Here is a 15,270-nt window from a genome sequence, read left to right on the forward strand (position 1 = left end):
TCAGTGTTTTACCAGGTGGCTCGGTGGCGCACTGGGTAGCACGTCCGCCACACAGTTAGGAAGGTGCGGGTTCGATTCCACCTCCGGCCCTCCCTGTGTGTAGTTTCCATGTTCTCCCCGTGTCTGCGTACTGCGGGCACTCCAGTTTCCTCCCACATCCCCAAAAAATGCTTGGTAGACCGATGGAAGACTCTAAATTGTCCCTAGGTGTGAGTGCGAGTGCGGACGAGTGTTCGTCTCTGTGTGCCCTGAAATTGGCTGGCAACCGGTTCAGGGTGTCCCTTGCTTACTGCCCGATGACGGCTGGGATAGGCTCCAGCACGTCCGCGACCCCCGTGGGGACAAAGCGTTTCGGAAAATGGATGGATGGACGTTTTAACAAGTAACTAAATTGAGAACACTTTCTCATTTACAATGGTGACCTGGAGGCAAGGTGTGTGTAGTGTCTTGCCCAAGGAGTTAGGGTCGAACCGCCAACCCTCCAGTTAGTAATCGCCAGTTCACAAGAGCTCGTTGGTCCCTGCCTTTGTGCCGCCTCCACCCTGGATAATCAGGACAGGACCCCCTGTCTACACAGTCCGTCGATTGCTCCAGTCCCCTCAGCGGGGGAGGGGCCTCCAGTATTTCTTGGACTAGGAGGGATATGACGAGTTGGCGCATTCGTGGATATGGGCCCGGTGGATCAGGACCCCGAGTTGATTGCCAACTTCCATTGCCTCCATCCAGAGCATCCCACCATGTGGAATGGTCGCCTGAAAAGATCCTGTATCGCTCCTGGGCAGGCGCACGTCCCACCTATCAATCTGAAGTGTCGGCGGGCTCCTACACCCGGTTCCGTCTCCCGGCTTATCCCCGTTCCAGATCCGTTGCTCGCCCTGGCATGTCTGAAGATAGAACAGGGAAGATGGGGCCTCCCGACTGAGCATCCGATGACGAGGTGATGTCGGTGGGGCCGCCTGATGACGACACCATGGAGACGGATGGTTCGGCTGTTTTGGGGACGTCGGGGGCCATCCCTTGTGTGTGTGTGTGTGGGGGGGGGGGTATGTAACGGTCATCAGTCACAGCCACGCCTAGAGTAATCATCACTCATTGACTGCCACCTGTCAACCACTCAATAACTTAAACACCATACGCCCATGACTGTCAGTTTGTCCACGTTGCTCCCGGGTCCTGCTCATTGACTGCCTTCCCCAAACTGACTCCCGTTGCCGACCTTGCCCAGTTACCTGTAGTTTGACCTGTGTATATTTTTTTCCGGCCTGACCCATTGCCTATTGTGCAACTACAAGGTCTGCCTATGCCCTACCTGCTTCTGTTTTCTCTGATTCATTCCGTGCCCTGGTCCAATCTCCTGCGTGTCCCCGACCACGAGCCTGCTTCGTCCTTGTCAACCTTGCTGACGCGGCGCTGGCGCATCTGCTCTGCTCGAGCTCCCGTGATCCACTTCCCCTTCTCCTCATTTCAATAAACAAGAGTGCTGTGATGCATTTGGTTGTTCTGTCTGACCCATTACACAAAACAGGATTCTCCCCGAATTTTAGCTGGTGCGGTTTATAGTCCGGAAATTACGGTACATGACTGCATTTTTTTGGGGAAAAACACAGGTTACACAGCAGCTACATTGGGTACTGTAATAGCTCTACACATCACAATTAGATATTATATTAACCATGTTATTGTAGAAGTTTACAAGGTTTACAACAATGCTGCATCATATGACAAAAGTGTATGTGATATTTGATCACTTTATTTCCAGATTATTAGATGAATATTATTCAGGGATACAACTATACAGACATGAATGTAAAATTGAACGAGCCAAAGAAAACTGGATACTTATATGCTGTACAGCGCAGCTTTGGTTGTTTACATATTGCTGTGGCCAGTGAATATTACCGGGTAAGATTTTTGTGTGGTCTCACAGAATTTTTGCGACAACATTTATTTAAACAAATATTTAAAGTGAACATATTGTGGAAACTACTTTTTAATGGCTTGTCTCCCCAGAGTGCCTGCCCAGAAATTGTGAAATTAAACAATCAAGTACATAGTTTATCTGCCTATTTACGAAAATGTGTCTGTGGGCAAGCCGTTGTGCACTTCTGTCCCACATTTAAATAACAGTGGTTCTCATTTTCATGATAACTGTAGCCCCTCACCAAGTTTCTTAACCCATGATATGACCAGCTAAATTGGACAAAGATTGGTTGCACTGTCAATGTCATGCAAAGACACACACATCACACACGCAGGTGCCACAGCTATAATGACAGACAAGCAAAAGGTAAGCAGAGCTGCATTAAGTTTTGTCTGGTTGCTTGGACTAGCATCTCATCATTGGCACATATTGTACTTTGGCAAGTAAAATATACTTACTAATTGTCTATTTGAGCAAACACCCACACCCACACATACACCACAGGTAGAAACTACTCAAGTAACAACGGTTTGGCTAAGCCCCCAGTTGTCATGGTAACAAAAGCAAGTCTTCCATTGACCCAGCAGTACTTGAGTCCTGTATAGGATGGACTATGTAGTCAGTCACAAAGAGACACAATATGTCTCTTTTAAACAATGAACTATACTGTGCGAACAACGAAAGTGTTTTATGATCAAAAGACAATTCAGTATCTCTCAAGCATTAAATGACATTGAGGAGTAAAATTTTTCAAAAGAGTCTTCGTATGTCTCACTTTTTTTCTGATGCACAAAACCCCTATCTGTCTATTCCTCTGCTGCTCTCTGGAGAGGAAAAACAAACAACTGTCAGGGTCAGGCTTCCAGATGAATTCCAAATGACTTTGAAGGGCAGAAGGGCCAACCAACTTTCTCAAGAGAAAATGCTGTTTCATTACACACACGCACTAACATGAAAACTAGCAGCATTACCTTAATGTAGTCCACTGGATGACCCACCACACAGAGAGCAGCTACTGTTTGAATCAATACTGAATTTAAAGTCAGCCGTCTGTCAAGGTGAAGCAGGTGAACGTGTGCAAAGCATATGTGCACAAAGCCAATTTATGAGTGTGTTGCCACAAATCTCAGCCAACAGATATGCACAGTGAAGAGTGCTGCAAAGAGTTTCCATGAAGTAAAAACATCAATTTATCACTCTAGCCATAGCTCAATTTTCACCTAAACATTCAAGATGAGCAGATCAATCATTTTTTCATTATATCAATCATTGTCTGCGCTATTGTCTGACTGTCACTTAGGATCTGCCTCTTTTCATCCATCACAGGTAAAGGAGAGCTTTACTCAACACAGTAAGCAAAGGTAAAGATTAAGTTACTCGAGTAATGCCAATCCTGTGTAATATATACAACAACACTACAGCCTCTACATTCAGACAGCATGCTGCAGTTGAGCACCAAAGCTGGCACAACTTGGTTTTTGTGGCAGTACAAGACTTGACTTGAGTGTGTTTGGGAATTTATCAGACACGCTCCAGGCGCATCTGACAATTTGGTGGCTGAAAGTAGACTCCACTTTACGCTTCCTGGAACCAGGTGTAAGTTGTGCGGCAGGTGGTGTCATGTATTTTTGTTGAGTTTGATTGAGGTACAGGCAGATAGCATTTTTTTAATTTTTAGAAGCAATTTTTTTCCAGTTTATCCCAGGGACCTAAAGCAAGGATTTTTAAACATTTAAAATATCACAATATAATGTGGAGCCAAATGTATGCTTTCAGCTGAATGAAAAAAAATGTATTTGAGTCATGGAGTTCTATTGAATAATTGAAAATTCTGATTATTGGTTAGTTAAAGAGCTTTTGTAAGAAATCCACTGGCAGAACAGTCGGTCTGCATTTCCTTTTTTTAATTTTAATTAGTTATTATTATTATGATATCTAAAAACATTACCATTTTCCATTAATTGCAGTATATTATGCAAGTAATTCAGCATACTGTTCAACTGCACAACATAATGATTAATCTACAATTGATTGTAAATCATTTATGACTTCAATATTTTTTTAAACATAAAAATGTGATCAAGTGGAGAATGACACTTTCTATCGTCAAGATGTGAGTACGAAAGTGGTTCAAAGGGTAAACTATTTTAAATGCTGATGAATGTTTCAATTCCAGTTGAAGTGTGGATATGTTTCACGTATTAAATCATAATCCGCAGGCAGAATTTTATTGACTTCACCTATCTTGGGAAATAGAAGTTTTTTCTTAGATTCACGCTTTTTAATTTATATTAAAAATATTTGGTGGCAAATATTAAACTAACTTGAGCTGTCTGTTTTTTTTTTTTTTTTTAAATGGAGGCAAATTAAGGTTGCTTGCCTTTTTGTCAAAACTAAAGTACAGGGGGCAGTGGGGGTCTGGCTACGATTTCCTTTGACATCCAAATGACTAGCTATGGTTCTGGACGAAGCCAGCCTGAGTGTGCACCTTCATGCCTCATGCGGTGATGACAAAGGGAGCTCAGAGTTGCCAGAGAATTGCACCAGGCAGTGACCATTATACGGCACGGTAATATGCTTCAAGTGTGCAACAACATTCTCACTCATCAATGGGGCATTTTTCCCCAATCGATTATGAGGAGAATGGCGAGTTGGAGAGTATAAAGAGTGAACAGTGGACAACTGCACGTCTGCAGTTGCTGTTCAATCAAAAACATTGCAATTCCTGGTTTTGCTTGTTTTCAACCTGTTTGAGCAAATGTTTTAAGATCAGAACAACAACAAACAAATAGTATATGTTGTACTTGTGACTATGGCAACAAACAAGCCACAAAATCAACGGTAGCCATAATTAACACCGACCATGCCTCCATAATGTTATGTTATTAAAGTGCATTAAAGCATTAAAGAAACCGCTTAAGACCCCAAAAAAGGTCGAATAAACATTGGTCGATTTGCTTGAGAGTATTGTTGATCACATGAAATGTTTGCTACAGACTTGGCTTTTAGATTTGGATTTCAATTCTGAAGGTTCAAATGATCAGCCTGAAGTCAGCTGGGATAGCCTCCAGGACTCTCATGACCCACGTGAGGAGAAGCGGTACAGATAATGGATGGATAAGTCGTGGTTTTTGATTAGACATTACTGACATTAGACATATCTGCGACATAGTGATGTTATTCACAGGTTTTCAATTTCATCTATGAAAACAGGTTGCTAAATCTCACACACTGCAAGTTCAGTCGGTTTATGCCACATAAATCAGTGTTTGGCGTTTAGTCTTTTCCAAATCTTTGATGTTGGCAAGTATGCGTGCGTGTGTGTGTGTGTGTGTGTGTGTGTGTGTGTGTGTGTGTGTGTGTGTGTGTGTACATCATGCTTGTCTATGTTCAGCCTATGTGCACATGTAGAGAAAAATAGGACGAGTATGTGAGCACGTGTAGGGCTAGATTCACCTCGAAGACATTTGTCGTGCAGGCGTGCAGGATGACCCTGTGTGCCTGTGAACTGCCAGCCCCCTATCATCCTCCAAACACATGGGCTCTGACATGAGTATTTGTTTGTCTTTCAGTTTGTTTCTATGTGGTTATATGTGTGTGTGTGTGTGTGTGTGTGTGTGTGTGTGTGTGTGTGTGTGTGTGTATGTGTGTGTTCTAAGAGGTAATGACTCAGTTATGAGACACAGCGACAGATCGAGTTCCACTCCAAAGTTGTGGCTCAATGTGTGGGCCTGAGAACCCAAAATGGGATTTTGTTTTTAATCACATGACATCGATGAGGGGAAAGGGTGAACTTGGACACAGGTGTGTGGGTGAACTGGGAACTTTGGAAGAGTGAGTAATTTCTCAATTTTCATACCTCTCTCATCCCACAGAGCCGATTTTTCAAAAGGTCCTTAACACACGGAGTCAAGGACACTCGGGCTAATGGTGAACTAGTGTGTGTGCATGCGTGCATGTGTGACAGTATGCCGAGATAGAAGACTGGGGCACGTATCACATACATGCTGTTGTGATTTACTCAGTCAAGTCCAATCATTTAGTGGATACTGACACCATTTTTTTTTTTTAAATGTCAACCACACAACAACAGAAGCTGCTTGTCAACTCTGTAGTAGATCTGGGATATCAATTTATGCTGAATCAAAGGACAAATGTAAAAAGTTCAACATTGTATTTTACCTTTTGCATGTATAATTAAAATGTAACAGTTTAACTTTGCAAGGGAGAAAAAAAAGTTACATTTTACATTACGCTTGGTTATAGTATGATCTATTGCAAAAAAAAAAATGAAACCACCTGTATCAGATGATGCTGTTCATGATGTTCATTCAGTTGTTTAATTTTGTAGAAAAAAAAGCAGATCACAGAAATGACACAAAACTAAAATAATTTCTAATGGCAACTTTTCAGCTTTAAGAAATAATCAAGAAAATGTGGTAGTGAGTAATCATTTTGTTATTAGACTAAGCAGAAGAGAAAAAATATGGAATCACGCTATAAATTCTAAAACTATCACCTGAACCAGAATAGATTTGCTCAACAGTCTGAAGTTAAACAGGAGTGATCACACGTTGGGGAATTGTTGCACCAAGTGGAATGAATTGAATCAAGATCCAAAACAAGAGCTCTCAAATGAAACAAATGACAGTCTTGTTAAATTTCATAAGGATGGTAAATTAACACACACTGTTATAAAAGATTTAGCTGTTCACAAGCAGCTGTGTCTTAAATCGGGACCAAGCTCAAACGACATGCGAAGGATGTTTAAAGCAAGCATACAGGAAGACAAAGGATGACATAGAAGCATCAGGAGAGAAAACATAAAGCAATATGTCATAAAAATGTAAAACAAATTATGAAGAAATGGGAGGAAACTGATCATGCAGTGAATGAAAGTCATTCTGTGACGGATGGTGAATCTGCATTGGGCAAGGTGATAATGCTGGAATTATTGTTTGGTGCAACATAATTTCTGAAGATGATTGCCTGATGAAAACATGCAAACTACCACAGTCGTTGATGATCTGGCGCTGCAGGTCAGGCAAAGGCTCGAAGGTGATTGCTGTCATTCGATCTTCTATAAATGTCCCAAGTTTACCTTGACATTTTGAACACTTTTCTGAACTCATCAATTGAAAGGACGATATTGTATCTAGCCCATAGATCCAAAACTGTGAAAACATTCCCCAACGAAAGACACATAAGGTCAATGTTATAGTCCGTAAATACTCTGGCTCACAATTCAATTGAAAATATCGGGTGGAAGTTGAAGAGAATGGTCCATAAAGAGGCTCTAACCTGCAAAGCTGATCTGGCAAAAGCAATCAAAGTGGCAGACAAATTGCTGAAGAGTAAGTTAGTGTTTATCAGTCATTCATCCATCCATTTTCTGTACCGCTTTGTCCCCTCGGGGGTCGCAGGCGTGCTGGAGCCTATCCCAGCCGTCATCGGGGAGTAGGCGGGGGACACCCTGAACCGGTTGCCAGCCAATCGCAGGGCACACAGAGATGAACAACCATCCGCACTCACACCTAGGGGCAATTTAGAGCGCTCAATTGGCCTATCAAGCATGTTTTTGGGATGTGGGAGGAAACCGGAGTGCCCGGACGAAACCCACGCGGGCTTGGGGAGAACACGCAAACTCGACACAGGGAGGGTCAGAGGTGGCAGTCATTCATTTGTTCGTTAATTTATTCATTCATTTGTTTGTTCATTCGTTCGTTCGTTTGTTCATTCAATACTCATGTCCATGCCTGTGAGACAGCAAGCTTTTGTGAAGGTCATGTCAAAGAAAGGAGTAGTGATGTGTTGAAGTCTTCTTTTGTTGTTGGTATTTTTTTCCCCAGAACTGAGTGATTTCATCATTTTTTTTCCTCTGATTGGTTTTAAGTAACTGTTACTGACTGCCACATTTTGTTTGGATTTTGTTTAGTGTTCCTTAAACCCAAAATGTTGCCATTTGAAATGACTTCAGTTTTGTGTCATGTCCGGAATTTATATTTTCTTCTGCAAATATTAAACCACTGAATGTGATTCCATCATTTTGGCCAGGAGTTGCGCTATGAGTGACGATCACAATGCAGTGGAGCTTGGATATTAAAAAAACTAGACAAGAAAATCTCTGACTATTGGTTACTCAATTGTGAAACATTTGTTGCCAGGCAGTGTTTCTAGGGAACCCTACTCTTTGATGCAGTACTGTTGTACAGTGCTGTAAACAGCACCCACAATAATGACAAGTTAGACATAAGTATCTCTTTCTCTGTCCAGCTGTTTATACAAATACATAATTTAATGTTTAAAATTATTTTCAAAATGTTTTAAGGTTTTAATCACATCACAAAGGTATGCCTAATAATGTAGTAAGTGGGTGAATGTTGGGCCAGTTTTACTCTGATTGATCGAGCCATAGCTTGTCTCCTCAGTTGACTATTAACAACACAAAATACAAAGAAATGAAGAGCAAATTGTCACTATGGCAACGGGCATGTTTTGAGGCAGCAGTCTAATAAAAGGTACCCAAAAATAAAGTATGAATAAATAAATACTGCTGCTACTGGAGTGATCAGCACGTAGAAAAATCACTGTTCATCAACGAAAAGCTAAAAACTGAAAGGGGAAAAGTTGACACGAGAGAAAAATCCTTTGACACTATACACAAGATTTGAAATGACATAAAACTAAAAAGCAAAACAATGAAATCAAAAGTACACTTGGACATGCTGCGAAGATTGTGGGGTGTTTTTTTTTTTTTTTATACCATCGGCCTGCTTTTGTCTCTTGGTGTCTGATCTCGTGCTATAGTTTTGAACCATTTGCTTTTGATGAGACCAGATAATCAGTGTTGGGCAGTAGCGGGTTTGTTTACATGCTGTGCCATTACTACTTTAACTACATTTCTCAGTAGCCTACTGAAATACCGCTCACATAAGCTGCCTATCGGGAGTTCTAAACCTTAGATGCATCTCTTTACTTTGACATCTTGTATCTATCCAACACTGACCGTATAAGAAGATGCCGAAAAATTCAAAGTGTCTAATAATGCAGCGGAGTGAGAAGGACCACATCCAGCAGCGGAGACTAAGTAAGAGGAGTGGACAGAGATGAATACAAAAAATTCATGTTCCTAATCATGTCCTTACAAAATAGTTCTACTTTCTGGTGTTAACTGTGCAACATCAAAAGGAAGCTCCTGTCAACATTTAAGAAAAGAAATCAAAGGATACTTCAGGTATTTAACTGAAGGTAACATGAAAACTATGGTTGTCAATTTAAATAAATTCATATTTGATCACAAAAAATAAATTTAATAGCAAAGGATAATCTACAATTCCCTGATTTTTTTTAGGATTCACTGCTCAGTTGTGCACACAATTTACAATGCTGTGACTACTTAGTTTACAACGTTTGTATTACAGTGGAATTAGGACATATGAATATACAAAGACTTTAAAATGTGTGTACATTTAGATATCAACAGTACAATTTCAAAATTGTCCTTCATTTACAGAGGCTATGCCTAGCGGAAGTATAGCTTTGACATATGGAAGCTTTTACTGTTATTTTAATGTACCCTATTATTCAGACTAAAAGTCGCTACAGAATACAAGTTGCACCAGCCATAAATTGCACAATATAGAGGAAAAAAACATATATAAGTCGCTTCAGAGTTTAAGTCGCATTTTGGGGGAAATTTATTTGACAAAATCCAACACCAAAAACAGACATGAACCAGCTACAACAGGCAAAAGATACGGTATGCTAACGTGACATAAACACAAACGAGAAGCTAAGAATGGGCCTGATGTAACATTAACAGTTATTCAAATAACTACAATATAAATAACACGTTTATCAAACCATCTGTGTCACTCTAAATCATTAAAGCCATCGATAGAGTTTGTCCTCCTTTCTGTAAACAAGTCCAACTTGTTTACAACTCCAATTATTCCACAGCCATAGTGCGCCATCATGCGGTTTAAAATGAAAATAACATGTGAAGTTATCAACTATAATAGTAAGTAATGTGTTAATGATCAAGTAAAAATTTTAGAAAATTTTTACATGTAAGTCGCTCCTGAGTATAATTCGCCCTACCCAAACTATGGAAAAAAAACGCGACTTATAGTCCGAAAAATACGGTAGTTCAACTTTAATACACTTCTCTTTTAGGTAGCCTCAGTGTTGTTTATTTAATGCAAAATAACTAGGATCTTAGGAAATATCACTACATTTGTCAAGTAGCTTGCATAACTGCAACTGCTGCGGTAGGGCAAAAAGAAAACATAGCTTGAAAGATGCATGAGAATGCAAAGAAGTATTGCACCATAAAACATACAAATCCATTTCTTCAATTTCAACTGCTAAGCCTGCTGCAGGGTCGCAGGTGAGCTGGAGCCTATTCGTCAGGATCAGTGGTGGAAAAACCAATCAGCCATCCTCTTCTGCTTATAATAACTGGTCAATATCAATCACTTGCTTCGATCACATACTATCTGTGGCAATCTCAGTGCTAAACAGTGAAACAATTTTAACCTATTGATCAGCGATCTGACTCTTATACTCCAATGCTGTGGTGTTTATTGTTCTTTTGCACTAGCTAACGTAATTTACCCCTTCCTAAAATCAAGTTTAATGTCGGTTAGTTGTTTTTTGGATTATTCATTACCGGCAAATTAAATGTTGATTTTTCTGTTTGTTTTTGTGTTTGTTTATAAAAATGGGTTGTTAAAATCTCAATTATCAGTGCATTTCATCTGATAAAAGATATGTTTTATGCATTGTTTTCAGGAAGATACTTTTTGTTGCTGATACCCATTAAAACGCCCTTGATTAACTTATTGTAAAGATTAACTTTTAACCACATGCATTGTTATTGATTATGGCAACTTATTCTAGTCTGCCCTGAAATAGATACCTTTGCAAAGGATCACTGAAAAACAGGTTTGGGGACCCATGGACTGACCCATTGTTCCAATTGAAAGGTGATTTGGTTGAGCTATTGATTGCAATGATCTGGTAGAGATGTGCTACTGGACAGTGGACAAAACATTTAGTGGCACAAGAGGGAGTAATAAGCACCAAATGGGCCTCAACAGCCTAGTTGTAAAGTTGACTTGACCAGAAAACCACAATAAATCTCAGCCTTTTATTTCAGATACTTATGATTAGTTAGCTCTGAGCATTAAACGTGTAATGTGACCGTTTTCAAAATCAGGGGTTAAAGACTGTAATCTGGATGTACTCATATTCTCTTCCCTCCTATTTGACTGCCTGCAAAACAAAGTCAAGCTATTAAAGTGAGTATTGAGTGGAGACAAAATGGTTTGAAGAAAAATATTGACACGAGCGTAGCCATTCTACTTTGCCTTTTTCCCCTGCTGTTTTTAAATTAGAATCCATTTCTTTGTTTGGCATCCACGCTGTGATTGAACAGCAAGGATGACTTCATGGCTTTATGAGTGAAATGCCAATGGTCACCCAAGGTCTGGTTGGTGGGACTATATTCTGCACTGTGGAATGGAAAGTTAGAAAAACCTGAATGTACATCTAATACGCAAGGGTGACACACATTAGGGAGCTGTACTGATAGTGTTCCAGTCAAGAAAGTGACCGGCTGGGTATTCCATGAGGGGCATAATGTGGATGCTGCTTCCAGAAAGTTTGTGCATCCGTCACATAACAATCTACACGGATATATAATGAAGATGACACCACAGACATTGTCTGTAACTTTTTTCCGAGCAAGACGATCAAAAATATTGCAACATATTTTAAGGGAAATCTTGAAAAAGAACTGACATTAATGCTTGGAGTTACCGAGTCCAGTGTGGTGGCACAAATAAGTCACAGAAGAGTAGCATTTGAAGAAAAGACCAACAGCAATAGCTGTACAGCATGAAACTGAGCAACCATCATCAAAATGAGAGCACTAGCGGACGTAGACCTCAGAATTGTAAGGCAAAGAACCAATTTTCAATTTCAAATAGAACTATTGCATATGTTTAAAAAAAGTTTTGAGGCACCAACTCACGTGTTAGTTCTCATGGGTAGAAATGGTCAAATATGGTTGTACCCTTCTGGGAGCTATTTTACAAGGTCGGAGACTGTACAAGAGAGCTTTCCTCACATTGGTTTGATGGTTTGTTTGTTTTTTTGGGAGGGGATGGATTAAGGCTCCCACGTTTTCAAGCCATCCAAACATGCTTTGCAAAAAAGAAATACCCAAAATGTGTTGATGGGGACACCTGCTAGACTAGAGAATTAAGATTGAATGAGATCTCGGGTAACAGTCAAACCCTTGATAAATTGATTAATGCTTTACTGTAGACCTTCGTCCAGATCGTAATATTATGTATCAAGCAATGTCTCACGTCCTGCCTATTGCAAATAAACAGGGGGCAGCACAGTAGAAACCATGAGGCGATGCCATGCCTCACGTCACCACACTGTATGGTGCCCAACAGCACTGGGCTCCATTCGAAGAGACAGCATGGGGCACAAATCGATATGGATTAAAACTCCGTGTGGAGCTGCTTATTGACTCCTCTCTTATGCTGTCTGAAGCCAAATGTGTTCAACTATTATCATTGATTGCAAAACTTTAACCTTTTACAACACAGAGGAAAAGTGGAGTCCAGGAGGTAAACCAGTGTGAATTGAGGGCCATTACGGATTAAAAAAAGAAAAAAAAGCATTCCCATCAGACCCACTTTGTGCCACCTGTGGGGCATATATATCAAGCTACTTAGAATGCTGCTCAGCGGGGAAGCTGGAATCTGAGTCGCATTCCACCTGCCACACCTCAACCGAGAGGCACACGTTCAGCGAGAGACCTGGCGGTATAGGTCTCAATCCCCCTGGCAGCGCTGGACTCCCCAGAGCGCTCGGCAGGATTTCAGAGATAATCCAGGCGCTCGCAGACAGTCACTGAATGTTAATCCGCAGCCATCGCTTTAACTGTACTGTTAAATCTCAATCGCACTCTCAATCATCCCTCCTCCTTATACCCGCCCACCCCCACCTCTTTAGCCATTACTCTTCTTCCGCTGGCTGAGTCTATTAAAATCTTGCCCACACCGCTTGATCCTCTGCCTATCATCTGATTTTAACTCTATCCTTTCTCTTCATCCTTGATATTCTTGGAAGCTACAAGACCTCAGCCTTACTCTCTGCTCCAGGGGTGTCAAACTCATTTTTGTCGCGGGCCGCATTGTAGTCATAGTTTCCTGTGGAGGGCCATTATCACTCTCAACACCTTATATTGTTTACAGTATAGGCTACAAGGCAAACTGATAAGTAGTTTTTAAATCAGAGACTAACTGTTCAAATTGCTAGCAATATTTCTGTTTTGAAAAAGTGAAGACAATTTATAATTTTAGTAATGACACAAAGTCAAAAATTGTCTTTGCGGGCCACATAACATGATGTGATGGGCCGCATCTGGCCCCCGGGCCTTGTGTTTGACACCATGCTCTACTCTGTTGTCTCTCATGCCTGATCCCACTATCAACAGGGAAACAATCCTCTAATTTGCAAGAAAAAATAAAAATCTGTCTGTCATAATTACTCTGCACGAAGGGAAAATGAAAAACAGCCCAGCTGCCTTTTTTAAAGAAAAAAAAAACACATTTAATTATATTTTATTAATGATGACAGATTCTCATTTCTTTTATTTGTATTTTAGAGCAGCGCTGGAACCGTTCCTTCTGAAAATTACAATAACAACCTCTTAATTTGAATTCACACAAAATAAATAAATAATATTTTAATAATATAAAATATAAAAATTGTGTTACTCTTTCCATGCATTTCGGAGAGAGAGAGAGAAACTAGTCATTTGACCAAGAAGAGATCATTTGAAATCGAAATTTTTATTAATGGTGTCCTTCATAAATGAAATTCCAGAGAAAAAAGGTCAAACTTATCAGCAAACCAATTAGGCTAGTTGCATTATTAAAAAATGCAATACAAAAACATTCATCCATCATATGAACCGCTTATGATCTCGAGGGTCGTGGCCGTGCTGGAGCCTATCCCGGGTGTCTTTATGCAGTAGTTAAATAACACATAAAGCTAACTCAATACACCAATTCAAAATTCAGGGATCTCTTGCATTAGTTGCACATCTGCCTCACTCGACCTGGTGGTACTTTGGAAAGCTTAAATGAAGTGTGCCGCTACTCAAAATGTTTCATTGGATTTGATGAGTTTTTTAAAGATCGAGTAGAAAAACCTTCGCCGACTACGAAGTGAACAGCCAACCTTAATACGATATGATAGTTCCACCTGGAAAATGTGAATGTCTCTGTTTCTGTAGATATCAAAAAAAAAAAAAAATGAGAGTAACGTCACGACCCCAGAGGATTGGGTGTAGATTACATCATCCCACAAACACTGTTTAAGAATAAATATGTTCCCTTTCTTTCATGTTTCAAATGAGTTATTAGTTGTCTGAATGTATATTACTTTTTTGTTTGTTAAAAACAAATCATTTTGTTCAACTTGCACCACATCTGAAATAGGTGTGTTGATTAATCACTTTGCTTTGATTTGAATTTTGCACACTGCTCCACCCTGATAGATTATACCTGATATTAACTGATTATACTATGTTTAGGAATATTCTGCAAATAACTTAATAATTTGTATGTTTGAGGAAGAAAATGAACCTGCAAGAACAGGACATTCTTTGATGGTGAATTAAAGTTAAGGTGTGAGATATGGAACGATGAAACGTTATGTCTCGTGGCGCAGGAAAAAAGTGATGTGCCGCTTCAGCCTATGGGTCGTCACTCACAGGGCCAAATTTAAAATGCTTGTCCATTGACTTTCCACATAATTAACTGTTAAACTGGCATCCCTGGTATACATTTATAGGTATAAATAATGGTAGGATGAAGTAAAAATAAAATGAAGAAGAAGAGGAAAAGCAAGAAGAGAGAATGCGACTGAGACAGGTGAATGAATGAGAAGTCAGATGCATATAAATGTGCAAGGGAAATATTCTCTGATAAAGGAGCAAAGAGCTTTTGCGGCTATGTGTGTGTGGAGTACTTAAATCATACTAAAAATAGTTCATAGTGAGATGAAGCATGAAAACCATGCTACTACTTCTACTTACTTTTTAACACAAACTTAAATAACTATTTTGATGTGTTGTAGTGTATTTGTCAGAGTAGTTTTAATGCAACATCCTTTTACTTAAATTCATTAGCAAAGTCGCCGCAAGAGTAACAATACCAATCATGTCCACCATTGCTAGTGAAATGAAATCTGAATGATCCACTTCTGTTTGATAACAAATATTTACTGCTGCCACCCAGAGCAACCTTGTTGACCCAAAA

General features: G+C 40.0%; 1 protein-coding gene across 3 annotated transcripts in view; it reads right to left on the bottom strand.

Annotated features, from left to right (window-relative positions):
• tenm2a (teneurin transmembrane protein 2a) overlaps positions 1–15,270 on the bottom strand; it is a 156,010-nt gene that overhangs the window by 114,429 nt on the left and 26,311 nt on the right. The gene's annotated exons all lie outside the window — the stretch shown is intronic.

Source organism: Syngnathus leptorhynchus, chromosome 2 (genome assembly GCF_054491065.1).
Source record: "Syngnathus leptorhynchus isolate UIUO chromosome 2, UIUO_Slep, whole genome shotgun sequence".
Lineage (NCBI taxonomy): Eukaryota > Metazoa > Chordata > Actinopteri > Syngnathiformes > Syngnathidae > Syngnathus > Syngnathus leptorhynchus.